Below are 12,894 nucleotides of genomic sequence, written 5' to 3'. Positions count from 1 at the left end.
CGCCTCGAGGTACACGGCGCGATGGAGCTCGTTGTCGTGGAACTGCTCGCCGATCGCACGCCAAATGGCATATGCCATCGGCGTCGGCTGGCGCACAATAGCGCGGACGTCTTTGGAGATTGAATTATAGAGCCAGCCAAGGATACACTGATCAATCATGACCCAATGGGCATCACGGCGATTAGCAGATGTAGGGGCGACGGTGAGGTGGGAGGTAAGGCCAAATTTGCCGACGACGGCATCGAAGAAGCACCGTCATTCGGCGTAGTTGGACTCTTGGATATCAAGTTCGACTGGGACGTGGTGGCGGATATTGACAGATTGAATGATGGTGGAAGGGGGTGGGGGAAGAACGACGTCTTCGGTGAAGGAGGCGCCGCCATCAACAGAGGAAGAGGAGGAGACGTCATCCTCAACATCACCCTCGAACAGGGGGTTGAGATCCATGGCGGCGATGGTTGGGGGTGAGATCGCCGGCGTGGATGAGGGAAGGAGAAGGACCTAGACTGCTGATACCATGTAGAGAACAAGAGTAGGAGCCAACAAGAATGATTCATTGACCGGTGCGGCTCATATACGAGTTTACAGAATGAAGGAACGGCTAACCACGCAGGGCGCCGGGACCTTCGGATCGTGGTGACCGTGGTCACCGTATACATGCAGATCGTGTGCCAGTATATCTATACAGTCTTCAACAGATGTACCCAAATTATATCTTGGTCCTTGAAGTCGAAGATATGAATTTCCCTGACCCGAGGAAGGTTACAGCATCTCCAAGAGTATCCAAAAATTTATTCATAAAATCATTAAGTTTTTCAAGTCGCTAAAAAGTATTGGAGCACCAAAGAAGGGTTTCTCCAACAATTTATAAAAAATCACTTCTAAAAATATCAAAAACTTGTCCCACACAAAACTTTCTTGATGACAGCAAGTTTTCTTTTGCAGGAGATAGTGCTCTCCGCCTACGTCGCCTCTCTCCCGAACGCGGCCATGGCCTCACTGCCGCCGTCGTCCAATCTCGCCTCTCCTCCTCTAAACCCACCCCACAACAGCACACAAACTTCGGAAGTCCACTCTCCATACCATACACGACGAACCAGGCGGCGACGTTGCTAGATCTCCATCACAAGAGCGTCTCCAACATGGCCCCTACCTAAGCCCCCATAGCTAAATATGGAGGCTCAGGCAAAAAAAATTGCTCCAGCAGGCCCCTAGCTACTAGGGCTCCGAATTTTGGGTGGACACCCAAATCCACCCTCCAACCCCATTCCTGGGGCTCCCCCTGGGCCCCCATCCGAAGCGCACTAGCCTGCTCCCTCCATGCGGGCGCTACTCTGCCCCTCCTTCCACGGGGGTGCTGCTCCTCCCCACCCTCCGCGCGGCTCCTCCCCTCCCTCCGATGACTCCCCTCCATCTGAGTCCTCTTCCTCGCAACGGCCGACCTCATCCGCGGGGCCTCCTACAAGAACACCCAGCGATAGCAAGGCCACACGCCCATTGAAAACTCTAGTTTGGTTTTGGTGAATTGATGAAACCATAAGTGCTAACCCTTTTGCTCTATGTGTTCATGAGATAGGGTAGCACATTCCAAGTGATGGAGCAAGTAATGTTGATCATGTTGGTGGTGATGGCCATGGTGATCAAGTGCTCGGGCTTGGAAAAGAAGAAAGAGAAAAACAAAAAGCTCAAGGCAAATGTGATATTCTAAGGAGCTTTTGTGTTTTGGTGATCGATACACTTAGCGAGTATGATCACATTTATGATAGATAGCTATACTATTAAGAGGGGGTGAAACTCGTATCGAAATACGGTTATCAAAGTACCACTAGATGTTCTAACTCATTGCATATGTATTTAGATTCTAGTGAGTGCTAACACCCTTGAAAATATTTGTGAAAATATGCTAACACACGTGCACAAGGTGATACACTTGGTGGTTGGCACATTTGAGCAATGGTGGTGAAGTTTGGGGTCAAAAGGAGAAGTCTCGAAGTGACCGGACTCTGCCTTGGGCAGTGATCGGACCCTGGCCCCGCGTTCGGTCTGTGGCGTGCAGTGAAGGTCGCCCTCGGTTCTATGACCGGACGTAGAGGAGAAAGAGGGACCGGACGCGTAGGGCTGGCGCGTGAGCGTGTGAAGAGCGGACGCTGGGGAGCGTCCGGTCGCTGCCGAACGGACACATCCGATCGTGTTTTCGAGCACTCTGGGAGCTCTCTGAAAACGATCTGACGCAGCTCGGGCACGACGTCAGGAGAAGGGACTGGCACGCCCGGTCGCTAACTGTTGGTGCACGGCGTGTGAGGACCTGACGCGGGAGCGGTGCGTCCGGTCATCCTTCACTGCGTCCGGTGTGAACTTAACCACGAGGACGCTGTGTTTCGACCGTTGGGATCGCGCGGTGGAAAATCAAACGTGAGGACACGTGGCGTGAATCAATGGACCGGACGCTGGGCATCGATGCCTCCACACTGTCTTTGGCATTGAGGGCTAGGAACCGGAACAGCAGGGGCGTCCTGTGCCGCCCACAGAAGCAGAAGACAAACAAGGCCAAGCTGTACAGGCCGCGCTTCCATACTCCTTGGCCAGATATATAACTAGAAAGTAGAAACCATGATATTGCAACGGTCAGCTAAATCGGTGAAGGGTGAGCTATAAAGTTCTGTTCTGTGCACTTTTAAAATTCCCAACCCGTGCGCTGTGGAAAGAACCAAAATATAACTGAAGTGTTCTTTTGTGTTAATGATGTACCCAAATAATATCTTGACTCTTGAAGTCGAAGATATGAATTCCTCTGATCCGAGGAAGGTTAGGATGTTAGGTAAACACAAGAGAGTCACGTCAAATCTGCTGTGTATATAAGCTGATTCTCCCCTTAAGATCTTACTCTCTCTAGCGACAAAAGAATACAACTATGAGATTTGTACAAGTCAAACTAGCTTAACTTTGAAGTTTATAGTGAATAGTAATAACATTTATGTCTCCAACTAGGTTTACTATATATATTTCATAATTAATTTAATGATATTTAACTTTGATCAAACTTCAAATCCTTTGACTCCTCAGAAAACGAGAATTGCATCTTTTGTGAATGAGGGGAGTATAACATATCCTACACATATCGTTCAGGACTTTCTGGCGAACGAGGGACTCCCTCAAGCGAATGCCTACAGAAAATCTGAAACAATCTTGTTTAAAGCTGATTTTTTTCAAACAGTGTCTTTGCTAGGGGGGGTAAGTTACGTCTGAAGACAGCATAGACAGTGCAAGGCTGCTAGGAACATATGAGTATTCGTCTCTTGCGTAGTGTTGACATCCAACCAAACAATGAAACATCTCAAAAAATGAAGCATGAACACCTTCAATCATGCAGATAATAAAAGAAGCTATTATAGGGAATAGGGATGATAAACAAAAGTGGGGATTTCAGATTTCCTCGAATAGAAGGCATACCTTTGGATATTTAGTTGAGAGCTATGGCCTGCCCCTGGACGCCTGTAGCACTCTGACCTATCACCTATGGAGAATGCTTCAGTTATTTGTTCTGGTAACAAGCGAACAGCCCCCTGTGGGTGGCCCTATCTGTGTGTTGGAGTATATAAGAAGTTAAGAACACATCTTGCGTAATGTAACCTAGAGTCGTAGGGAACGAGTCTAGACACAATAGAGATGAGAGACTGAGTCTTACTAGAAAATCTTGAAACTTTGTGTTTTGCTAACAGCCACAGCAACCATTGGGAGAGAACAAATCAGCAGACAATGACATCGTTTACTTTCAAATGAATCCTGTGGTGGAAACAAAGGTTGGGAAGGACAGCAAATAATGCAACAACTTCGGCTCTCATTTTGTGTTGACCTTAAAAACAAAGCCAATGTTTTATCCTTTTCTTTTCTTTGTGTATATATTGGAGTAGTAGTTGTGCATGGTTCTTGAACATTGAGGTCCTGCCCACCAGGTGTTGATGCAAAATCCAGTAAGGTTAGGTACTAGGCTCCTCTTTAGAACATGTAATTTCGAATCAAATTTTGCAAGAGTTATAAGAAAGAACTGACGCTTCAAAGGAGCTTAACATATCACATACCTTTTGCCGGACTCTTGCTTCAGCTAGATAATCCATTTTCCTGGTTAGTTTGTGAAAAAAAAATCTTATCATAGTTTACTTGAAGTTGCAGGTTTAAAACTACAATTGACGTTGGAATATTCTCCTACCCGAGGGTGACGCACTAACGGTGACAGCGCTTGAACATGGAAACGGTCGCCAGTCGCCATACAAAGGCACTGTTGCTGTGTGTGGTTATTGGTTAAGGATGCAATTCTATGTTTAAATGAAGTCAAAATAGATTTCGAGGTCTCCGCCCCAAGCTACGCGGTGTCCGCTCGGCAGTCGCCATTACCGCTTGATGCCAAACAGCCGAGTCAGTCAACTGCGTGTCCGCATGCGTGAGTTGGTATCGCAGTTTTCTTTTCCGCCCCACATGGTGTTCGTTGATCAAATACATATGCTTCCAGCGCCGATCTCACTCACATGTAAGTTCGTTGATGAAAAGGGCTACAGAAAGTTAGGCGTTGGCGCAACTAGTCTGCAAGGCTGAATCGGTAAAGAATAAGGGGGCGTTCGGTTAGCCTGTTCCCAGCCTGAAACGGCCGGTTAGCCTGTTCCCAGCCTGAAACGGCCCTGAATCATTCTCACGCTATGTAAATTAACTAAGGAACTGTGTGGCTGAAAATTATTCTCAAGTAACCGAACGAAGCCTAAGGAAGTCCGATTCACACCATCAAGTCCCAAGTAGTATTAGCTGAATTTGAAAGGCCATCAAACTTTAATATCGAACAAAATACACACTTTAACTTTTAAAAACAGACAAAATATCGACATTTGACTATTTCAAAATAATTTCTCGGTGATTTTGCTGACATGACAGCAAAGCCCATTATCATTTGGTCTCTATCTGTCTTGTATAAAAATAGAGTTAAATGTATTAGCAGGTTCTAAACTTGTGAAGAGGTATCACTTAAAGCCCCGTTCGCTTGGAGGAATTTGGATGAATCTGGAGAAATCTGGATGAATCTGTGAGAGAAACCATCCATAAACAGTAAAAACCATCCGCAAACAGTGCTCCGTCCAAACCAATAAACTTTGAAAACACATTTCTGAATCCTAAACTGAATGGTACACCATAATGGTGGGTATGATCCATAAATAGATTTGGGGTGTACCATTTAATAAGTTTAGAGACGTATTGGCCATCACTTAACAAATTTAGGAACCTAGAAATATGTTTTCAAAGTTTGTGAACCTAAATGACATCCTTGATAAGTTCAAGAGTCAGTCATGCATCTAACTCTAATAAAGTCATAACTTTTTCATTGAGCTCGATACTATCTACAACTTTTTAATTGATAATTTTTTTATTTAACATATTCTAGAGGATCAAATATTCATTTTAAACTACTAGATTTTAAAATCCAAATTTCTAACTTCCAAATGACCTCAGGTACTTTAAAATTCTAAATAATCTTAAATAAAAAAGTTGTCACGTATAAAGTTACGGATCATGTTGTCATCTACAACTTTTAGATCGTTTAGAAGTTTAAAATATCCGATGTCATTTAGAAAAATTCAAAAAAAATGGTAATATAAAATGAATATTTAAGCATCTAAGATCTATTAAATAAAAAGTTATCAACTACAAAGTTATAGATTGTGTAGAGCTCTATAACTTTGATATAAAATCTGTATTCATATGATTTCATATGGAAAAGTTATGCTTTTTTATATAAGATATATATAAAGAGACCAAAATGACTGGTGAGTTTCAATGCCACGTCAGCAAAACACCCTTGAAACCACTCTAAATGGATCAAGGGAGGTATTTTATCTAATTTTAAAAGCTAAAGTGTGAATTTTGTTCAGTATTAAAGTTTGAGAAGATCTTTCAAATTCAGCTACTACTTTACGGAGTGAATCTGACTTTACTCATTGACAAATCACGCACTCTGGCAGAACAAGCACGCGCATCACACTGAGGCCACATTCCACAAGCTTGAACTTGTGATGGGCCTTTACCGAATCGGACGACTATGTTATCTAACGGAAAAGGTTAATTTACTTTCCTCAACTACTGTGGTCGTCCGATTTTTCCCAACTTTTAAAACTATTTATTTTTACACCTGAAGTGGTTATTGGTGGGACGGGGTTCCTGATCTTCCGTTAGTTGGAGATAACTATCGATTTGTTTAGAGAGCGACACATCGATCCGACTTTACATCATAAGACCCAAACCCTGCCACCTTAGCACCACGTCTCCTCTAGTTATCAACTGTGTCACAATCCGGTTGACCTCGCCGACAAGGCTAACTCTAGTTGAAACACAATTCAAGTGAAGTGACAATTGCACATATACGATTAAGATCTTGAATGTGGGGTTTCACAAGTCGATGACGGTAACTGTGTGGCAGATCAGCCTAAAATAACTCACTTCCAGAGGTGCTTGTCTTCCAATAGACACGAAACACTCTAAGAGTGAGCTAATTTAAACAATTCTGTCGAGCACAACCCATGGAAGAATTCGAAAATCCACATTTTGCAACAGGGTCATAAATGGAAGAATAAAGCTTATAATATTTTAGCCATTTCTTACATCACTTTCCGTGCAACATCAGAGTATAATATTTATTGTTTATAACAGCGGAATATAACCATATTATCAGAGTTTCAGCGGAAATAAAATCATTTAATGACAAGTCAAACATTAACATGATGGTCCGTTATGTACATCATAACAGGTTATAAGTTTTTCCCTTGTAAAATATTTTGGGTGGCAACTTCAAATAAACACTATGTCCGCAATGTTAAGGAAATCCTCGCTGAGCCCGCCACGAGGTTTCCGCACACAAGTGTCAGCTCTAGCATCCACCTGTCACCTGCAATAGGGTAGAACAAACCCTGAGTACTCAATTGTACTCCGTAAGACTTACACGTCAGGAGAAAAGAAAAGACTCCAAGGATATGCAAGGCTATCTGGCTTGTGGATTTATTGTATCTGCAGGAGCATTACTAAACGTGCATCCTTATATTCAATTTTATTAGCAGCCATCATTAGTTCATTAACTAACAATTCTATGATGCTATTTTCAAGCAGGTGGTAAGCAATCAGAACTATTTTATCATCTTTCATATTCCAGTTCTTATTACGGTGCTAGATCGTAGACAAGTCGTACCGTATTATACGGTGATTCGCAAACCAATGTATCCCAACTGGGTACCCTAAAACACACGCCCTGCTTATACCCCAGGCACAAGCAAGACGAACCCACCACTCTCCTGTCAAGGGGTCTAGGTCTTCGTCCAAACTTGGACTCCAAGCCCCCACACCTGAGTCCCGAACTCAGTGTGGTGCTTAGACCTCCACCATCCCCACCTCCAATCAGTCGGTCCGGAAAGAGCCGGAACCCACGACAAGAGAGCAACGAGCCTTCCCGCTCCCATAAGCAAGTATGTGCTCAGGATAATAAGTCTGTGACCTGACTAGAATCCAATGCTACGGCCGGTCCTTAATCGATACAAGCGGAACAAATGCAACCCGAGCCTCGCTCGAATGCCTAACCAAGTCCAGATCCAAAGTATCATTTCACCCGGTCTCCAATTATCATTCATATATATTTCATGTGATAGTAATATAATGACAACAGTAATATATTTCCCATCTCTCGTGAGTGACAGGCAATCACTCGACTTCTACCGGAGTCACGTAGCATAGCAATCTACACGATCCTGTTATACTAGTAGAACTCATAGGATAAGGATATATATATATATATGTGTGTGTGTATATATATATATAGGGAGAGGCTATTCAGTAGCCGGCTACAGAATAAGTTATTCTGTAGCCACCTCCATTTACCATAATTTTATATACTAATTTACCGTAATGTCAATACATATTTACGATAGTTGGGTTACTATAACACACGGAGATATTTACCATAACGTCATATTAAACCACTTAGTAAGGAGTTACTATAATCTCATAAATTAACATAGTAATTATCGTAACTCAAAGTGGCTACAGAATAAGTTATTCTGTAGCCAGCTACAGGATAGTAGTTCTATATATATATATATGTATATATATATATATATATATATGCAAGTGGTTTTTATTCAACTCCTTAAAACTTAATGCACAAGCATAAGATAAAGTGCAGAATAATAGGGGTTATGTACCGAGGCTTACATGGGTAAGATATAACCAAGAGTTAGCATTCCATCATGGTGACATGATCATCAAGGCACCATCTTTTCCGACAGTCGACTCCATGATCCATCGTTGTTCCTATTATGATATACGTGGATGCAACGCAGAGACAATTAATCAACGATAACTGCAACTCTTAAATACGATTTCGCTCCGCAAGCTAACGAGCTAGCTTTAATGACTAACGTACTAGTCTACATATCCACGTTGTCGAAGAAGGCGTTGTTTCCCGAAAAATGTTCTAGTTTTAAAATCCCAAGGTGTTTCGGCATTTTATTGATTAAACATATATTTTTGAACTAGGGCTCATTTAACTGCCTTAGCAAACTAATTATTATGGAGCTACAAAAATTACAGTGAGCACCTAATAATATTAGAAATCTACTGTAAAAATTTTAGGACCAGTACTACTATCAAATCATCACCATAATTCCTACAAGTTCATATTTTACCAATTTTAAGTGCTTCAAATTAATTAGTCTACTCTTGAAAATTCATCACCATAACGGAGCTTGGATGCGGCTCGGGCGGGTAGCTCAACTAAACAACTCTATGGCGAAACTACAAGTGCGACGAATCGAGCTCTAATGAACCGAGGCGCATGAATTTTGAATACTTTGCAGGAGGAGATGATGGCGGTGATGGCTTACGACAAGTCCCGTCGACGCGGAGGTCTCAATAAATGGGCACTCAAGGAGGGCAGAGCGTGGGCAGGGAAACGTGTTTAATGCTCGGGTTAAACCATTGGGGTACCTGTGCGGCCATGCGTACGCTGCAGCGCGACATCGCGATGCGGCAGGAGGCAGCACGAGTAGGAGCGGGGTAGGTGAGGTAAGCGGCTGCGAACGCGCGCTACAGGGCGAGGCAAGGTGATAGAGAAGGCAGAGTGCAGTCCTGTGCATGACTTGGCAGTACGTGCACATGCGCGCGGAGCAGTGGCAGCCAAGCCTGTCCTGGCGCACAGCCGCCGGCCATGCGCTAGCTGCCGACGTGATCCATGTGCTGCAGTGCCATAAATGACAAGGCAACGGCTACACGTCCTCGTGCGCGCAGCATCAAAGCAGGCCAACGACGCAGCGCGGTGTAGCGGCAGGCGCGCAGCGTGGCGATGCGACGGTAGCGGCAGCGGCGTCGACGCAGCGTGGGCGCGGAGGCAGCGGCAGCACCAGCAACACGGCCCCAAGGCTGTGGCACGGCAGCATAGCGATGCGCGCGGCGAACAGCGCAGGCTACGGCGAAGGGAGGGAGGGAGAGAGAGAGAGACCAGCGTAGCAGCGCTGAAGTGGCGACAACGGCGGCGGCGGTCAGCCGAGCCGGAGCCGGCCAACGCCACGGCGCAGGCGACCAGGCCGGCCAAGCACGACAGCGCGCGTGCGCACGCAGAGCACGCCAACGCCGCGACGGAGCGCCCCCACGGCCTGGTGACCGCGCGCAGCCCAGAGGGCTAGCCCGAGAATGTGTTGTACATGGAGTTTAAAGCAGCGACTACCACTAAACCATTGCCTCTAAACCAAAACCGACTTCACCACGATCAAACTGATACATGAGGCTGCTCAGCCGAGCTAAAACACCGCATCACCCTCTAGCCTAATCTCTCTAAATAAATTACTAAACTTGGTAATGTCCAGCTGTACACAAGCTTGAAATTTTCTAAATTTTTTGAGTTGAACTCTATTTCAAATTGCATTTCTAAGCTACTGAAAATATTACTAAGCAATATTATTTTTCAACAATAAGTATTTCATTGTCATCTGCAAAGTTCGCACTTCCAATTTTATTTAAGTATCACACATATGTTCTATAGTATTTTTACTTAATAAAAATTGGTTTTAAACCCTACTTGATATACATGAGTTATTGCATCAACATTGATTTAACATTTTTATTGATTATTTTAGGCTACAAGAAATTTATCAACACCTTCTATCGTATGCATTATTACATAAACACGATGCTCATGATATGATTTAGTAGTTGGTTTAGGGCGTAACACCGAGGGTGTTACAGACTGTTCAATGACAAATTGCTCTAAAGCAAAACTCAAACGCTAACGTGGACGACGGCTACTAAATATATAGTCTAAGGGACGTACAAGGACCTCTATTCATGTCCCTAAGGAGTCCCAACACATTTATAAAAGCCCAAATGGTCCAAAAGATTGTGACACGGCATCTAGACATTATTTTGATGATTCATGTTCACTCCGATGGAATTTTGACATGAGATTAGTGTCATTGGTTAGTTATGAAATTATCTTTCCATCTATAGGTGGATCATCGAAAACGGAGTCTATGCGACCTAAACATCCGTTTTACTACGAGCTGCTCCTGCAGTCCGAGATGGATTGGGTCTCCAACTTGGCTTGGATGCCCTTGCTGACCTTCTAAGGAGGTGGCCAAGGAGGAGGCTTCCTTTTTTCATTCTTGGGTTGTTCTCCATGTGTTTCGGGCGTGCTCCCACTTGGGCTAGGGTCCCAAGGGTGAATAACAAGCCCACGACGTCATCGTAATACCGGGCAGAAACTACAATAATTTGTCGTGATGATTTGATGACCTTTATGACATGATGTTGATGTGGGAGTATATCCATTTGAAAGATTATCAAACAAGCTTTCCATCAAGCTAGTGCTCATTGACCTCAATCGCACTATAGATGAATGAACTATGACCTTTCCATGAAGCACTGTTGGCCTACTGACGAACCGAATGTTGGGCTTAGATTTTTTTAGATTACGGAATAAAATATCCCAGCCTTCACATTCACCGGCGAATGCTTATAGCTTAAACATACAAGAATGGGACTCCGCCCAGATTTCCTCTAGGTAGACAGATCTGACAATAGCCTGCGACCTTACAACAGAAGACAACAAAACAAATAGTCCACTGATCGCAAAGCACAAAAAACTAAACTCCCAGCTTCAAAAGAAGGTGAAACAAGAGGACTTTACACTCCTATCCTCTTCAGTTTCTTCCATTCACTGCAACCAAAGAGCTGTAGCGCCACACCTTCTAAACGTCTGCATGTTTCTTTCATCATTGCTTAGATGAGTTTGCATTCCAAGATCGGTCTTGTGCATGTTGTACCATATCCCATCTGTTGTGGAGGCCATATAAAGTGTCTTTCCCAAGTTGACATCATCATCATCATTGTTCCTAAGTATATCGAAAGCAACAACATTAGGTAGCGACAAATTCTTATTGGTCATTGTGCAAACAGAGGTACGAGCTCGCCTTTTCTTTAACTTCATGGGTGTTCGCATAGATGTTATGTCCTCATTATCCTCCCCTTCTTGACAACAAACCGTCCTCGGTTTGAGATTAGTTGAAGGACAAGTTGTAGGTAGTAGCCAATATTACCCCTCTTCTTGTGACTTATGTTGTTTGTTTGAAACAAAACTAGAGAAATTCGACATGACAAGATTTAGCTATTTTAGTCCTCTAATTCATATTTTTGCACAATAAAATGAGATTTCAAATCTGGACAAAAGTAAACACGATGCACCATATATTTTTGCACAATAAAATGAGATTTCAGATTTGAACAAAAAAATAAACACCATGCAACGTATACTTTCCTTTACGGTTATACTCACCAATAAAGTGATGTAAATCTTTTCAACCTTTCGACCGGTTGGCTGAACTCAGCAGCAGAGCAACCAGTCGAACGGTTGCTGCTGGAAGACCGCAGTGTGGCACCGGCACTGTCAGGATGTAAATGGTATTGATATTTTCTAACCATCCGGTCGATCAAACGGGATCGAATAGTGACTCCGCTGGATATTTTCTCGGGCATTTGTTGGAAGTAGCCACAGCTGACCGTCCGACTGGTTGCTCTGCTGCTGAGTTGAGTCTCCAGACAGTGACGAGCAGGTCCAGAACTTCCGCCTTTCCAACGCCATGAAAGCCGTCGTCGCCCCGCCCAATGAGCCTGCCGCGCCCGCAGTGGTCGACCCCATCCGGCCGGCCGTCACTCTCCGTACTCCCGCAGCCGAACGGCCTTATCCTCCTCCCAAGAGCCAAGCCAACAAGACCAAAGCAATGTGTGCAAGAATCTATAACTCCCTTGCCAACTTCGAGGCGGACGGAGTTCGTTTACTCCACTCCCATTCCTTTATTGGACAGAGACAGAGAGAAGAAGGCCGAGATTCTTCTGCGTACGTACATGGATCCTTTGCCCGTACGTACTTCATTCCTCCCCGACCCGAGCAGATAAAAATTAGCTAGAGAAAGAGCTGCGTGCGCGGAGGACAAAAGGACGCGATCGCGTACCGTTACGCCGCCATTACCATCTCCATACGCTCAAGTACGCGCTGCCAATGCCTTTTCTGAACAGCTCCGTCCATAGTCGTCCCTTCTTGGCCCTTGGCCCTTGCCAATGTGGTCAACACATGCCGGCCGGCGGCCGCTAATTTAATTTCGCGTCATGCATGCTGCTGACCCCAATGGTTTTGTTCCGGTACACTTCTCCATCAACATAAGTGCAGCTTCATTGCAGCATGACAATATTGCCCTTGTAATTACATGTGTCCCATTTGCAAGCTATAGTTTTTTTTTCCTCGTGTCTTCGGGCTGGTGCTGAACGTGTGGTTTCTCTCTTCTTCAACATGACCAATGAACAGAACAGAGATAGCTAGTACCC

Source organism: Miscanthus floridulus, chromosome 11 (genome assembly GCF_019320115.1).
Source record: "Miscanthus floridulus cultivar M001 chromosome 11, ASM1932011v1, whole genome shotgun sequence".
Lineage (NCBI taxonomy): Eukaryota > Viridiplantae > Streptophyta > Magnoliopsida > Poales > Poaceae > Miscanthus > Miscanthus floridulus.
This window is presented reverse-complemented; position numbering follows the sequence as displayed.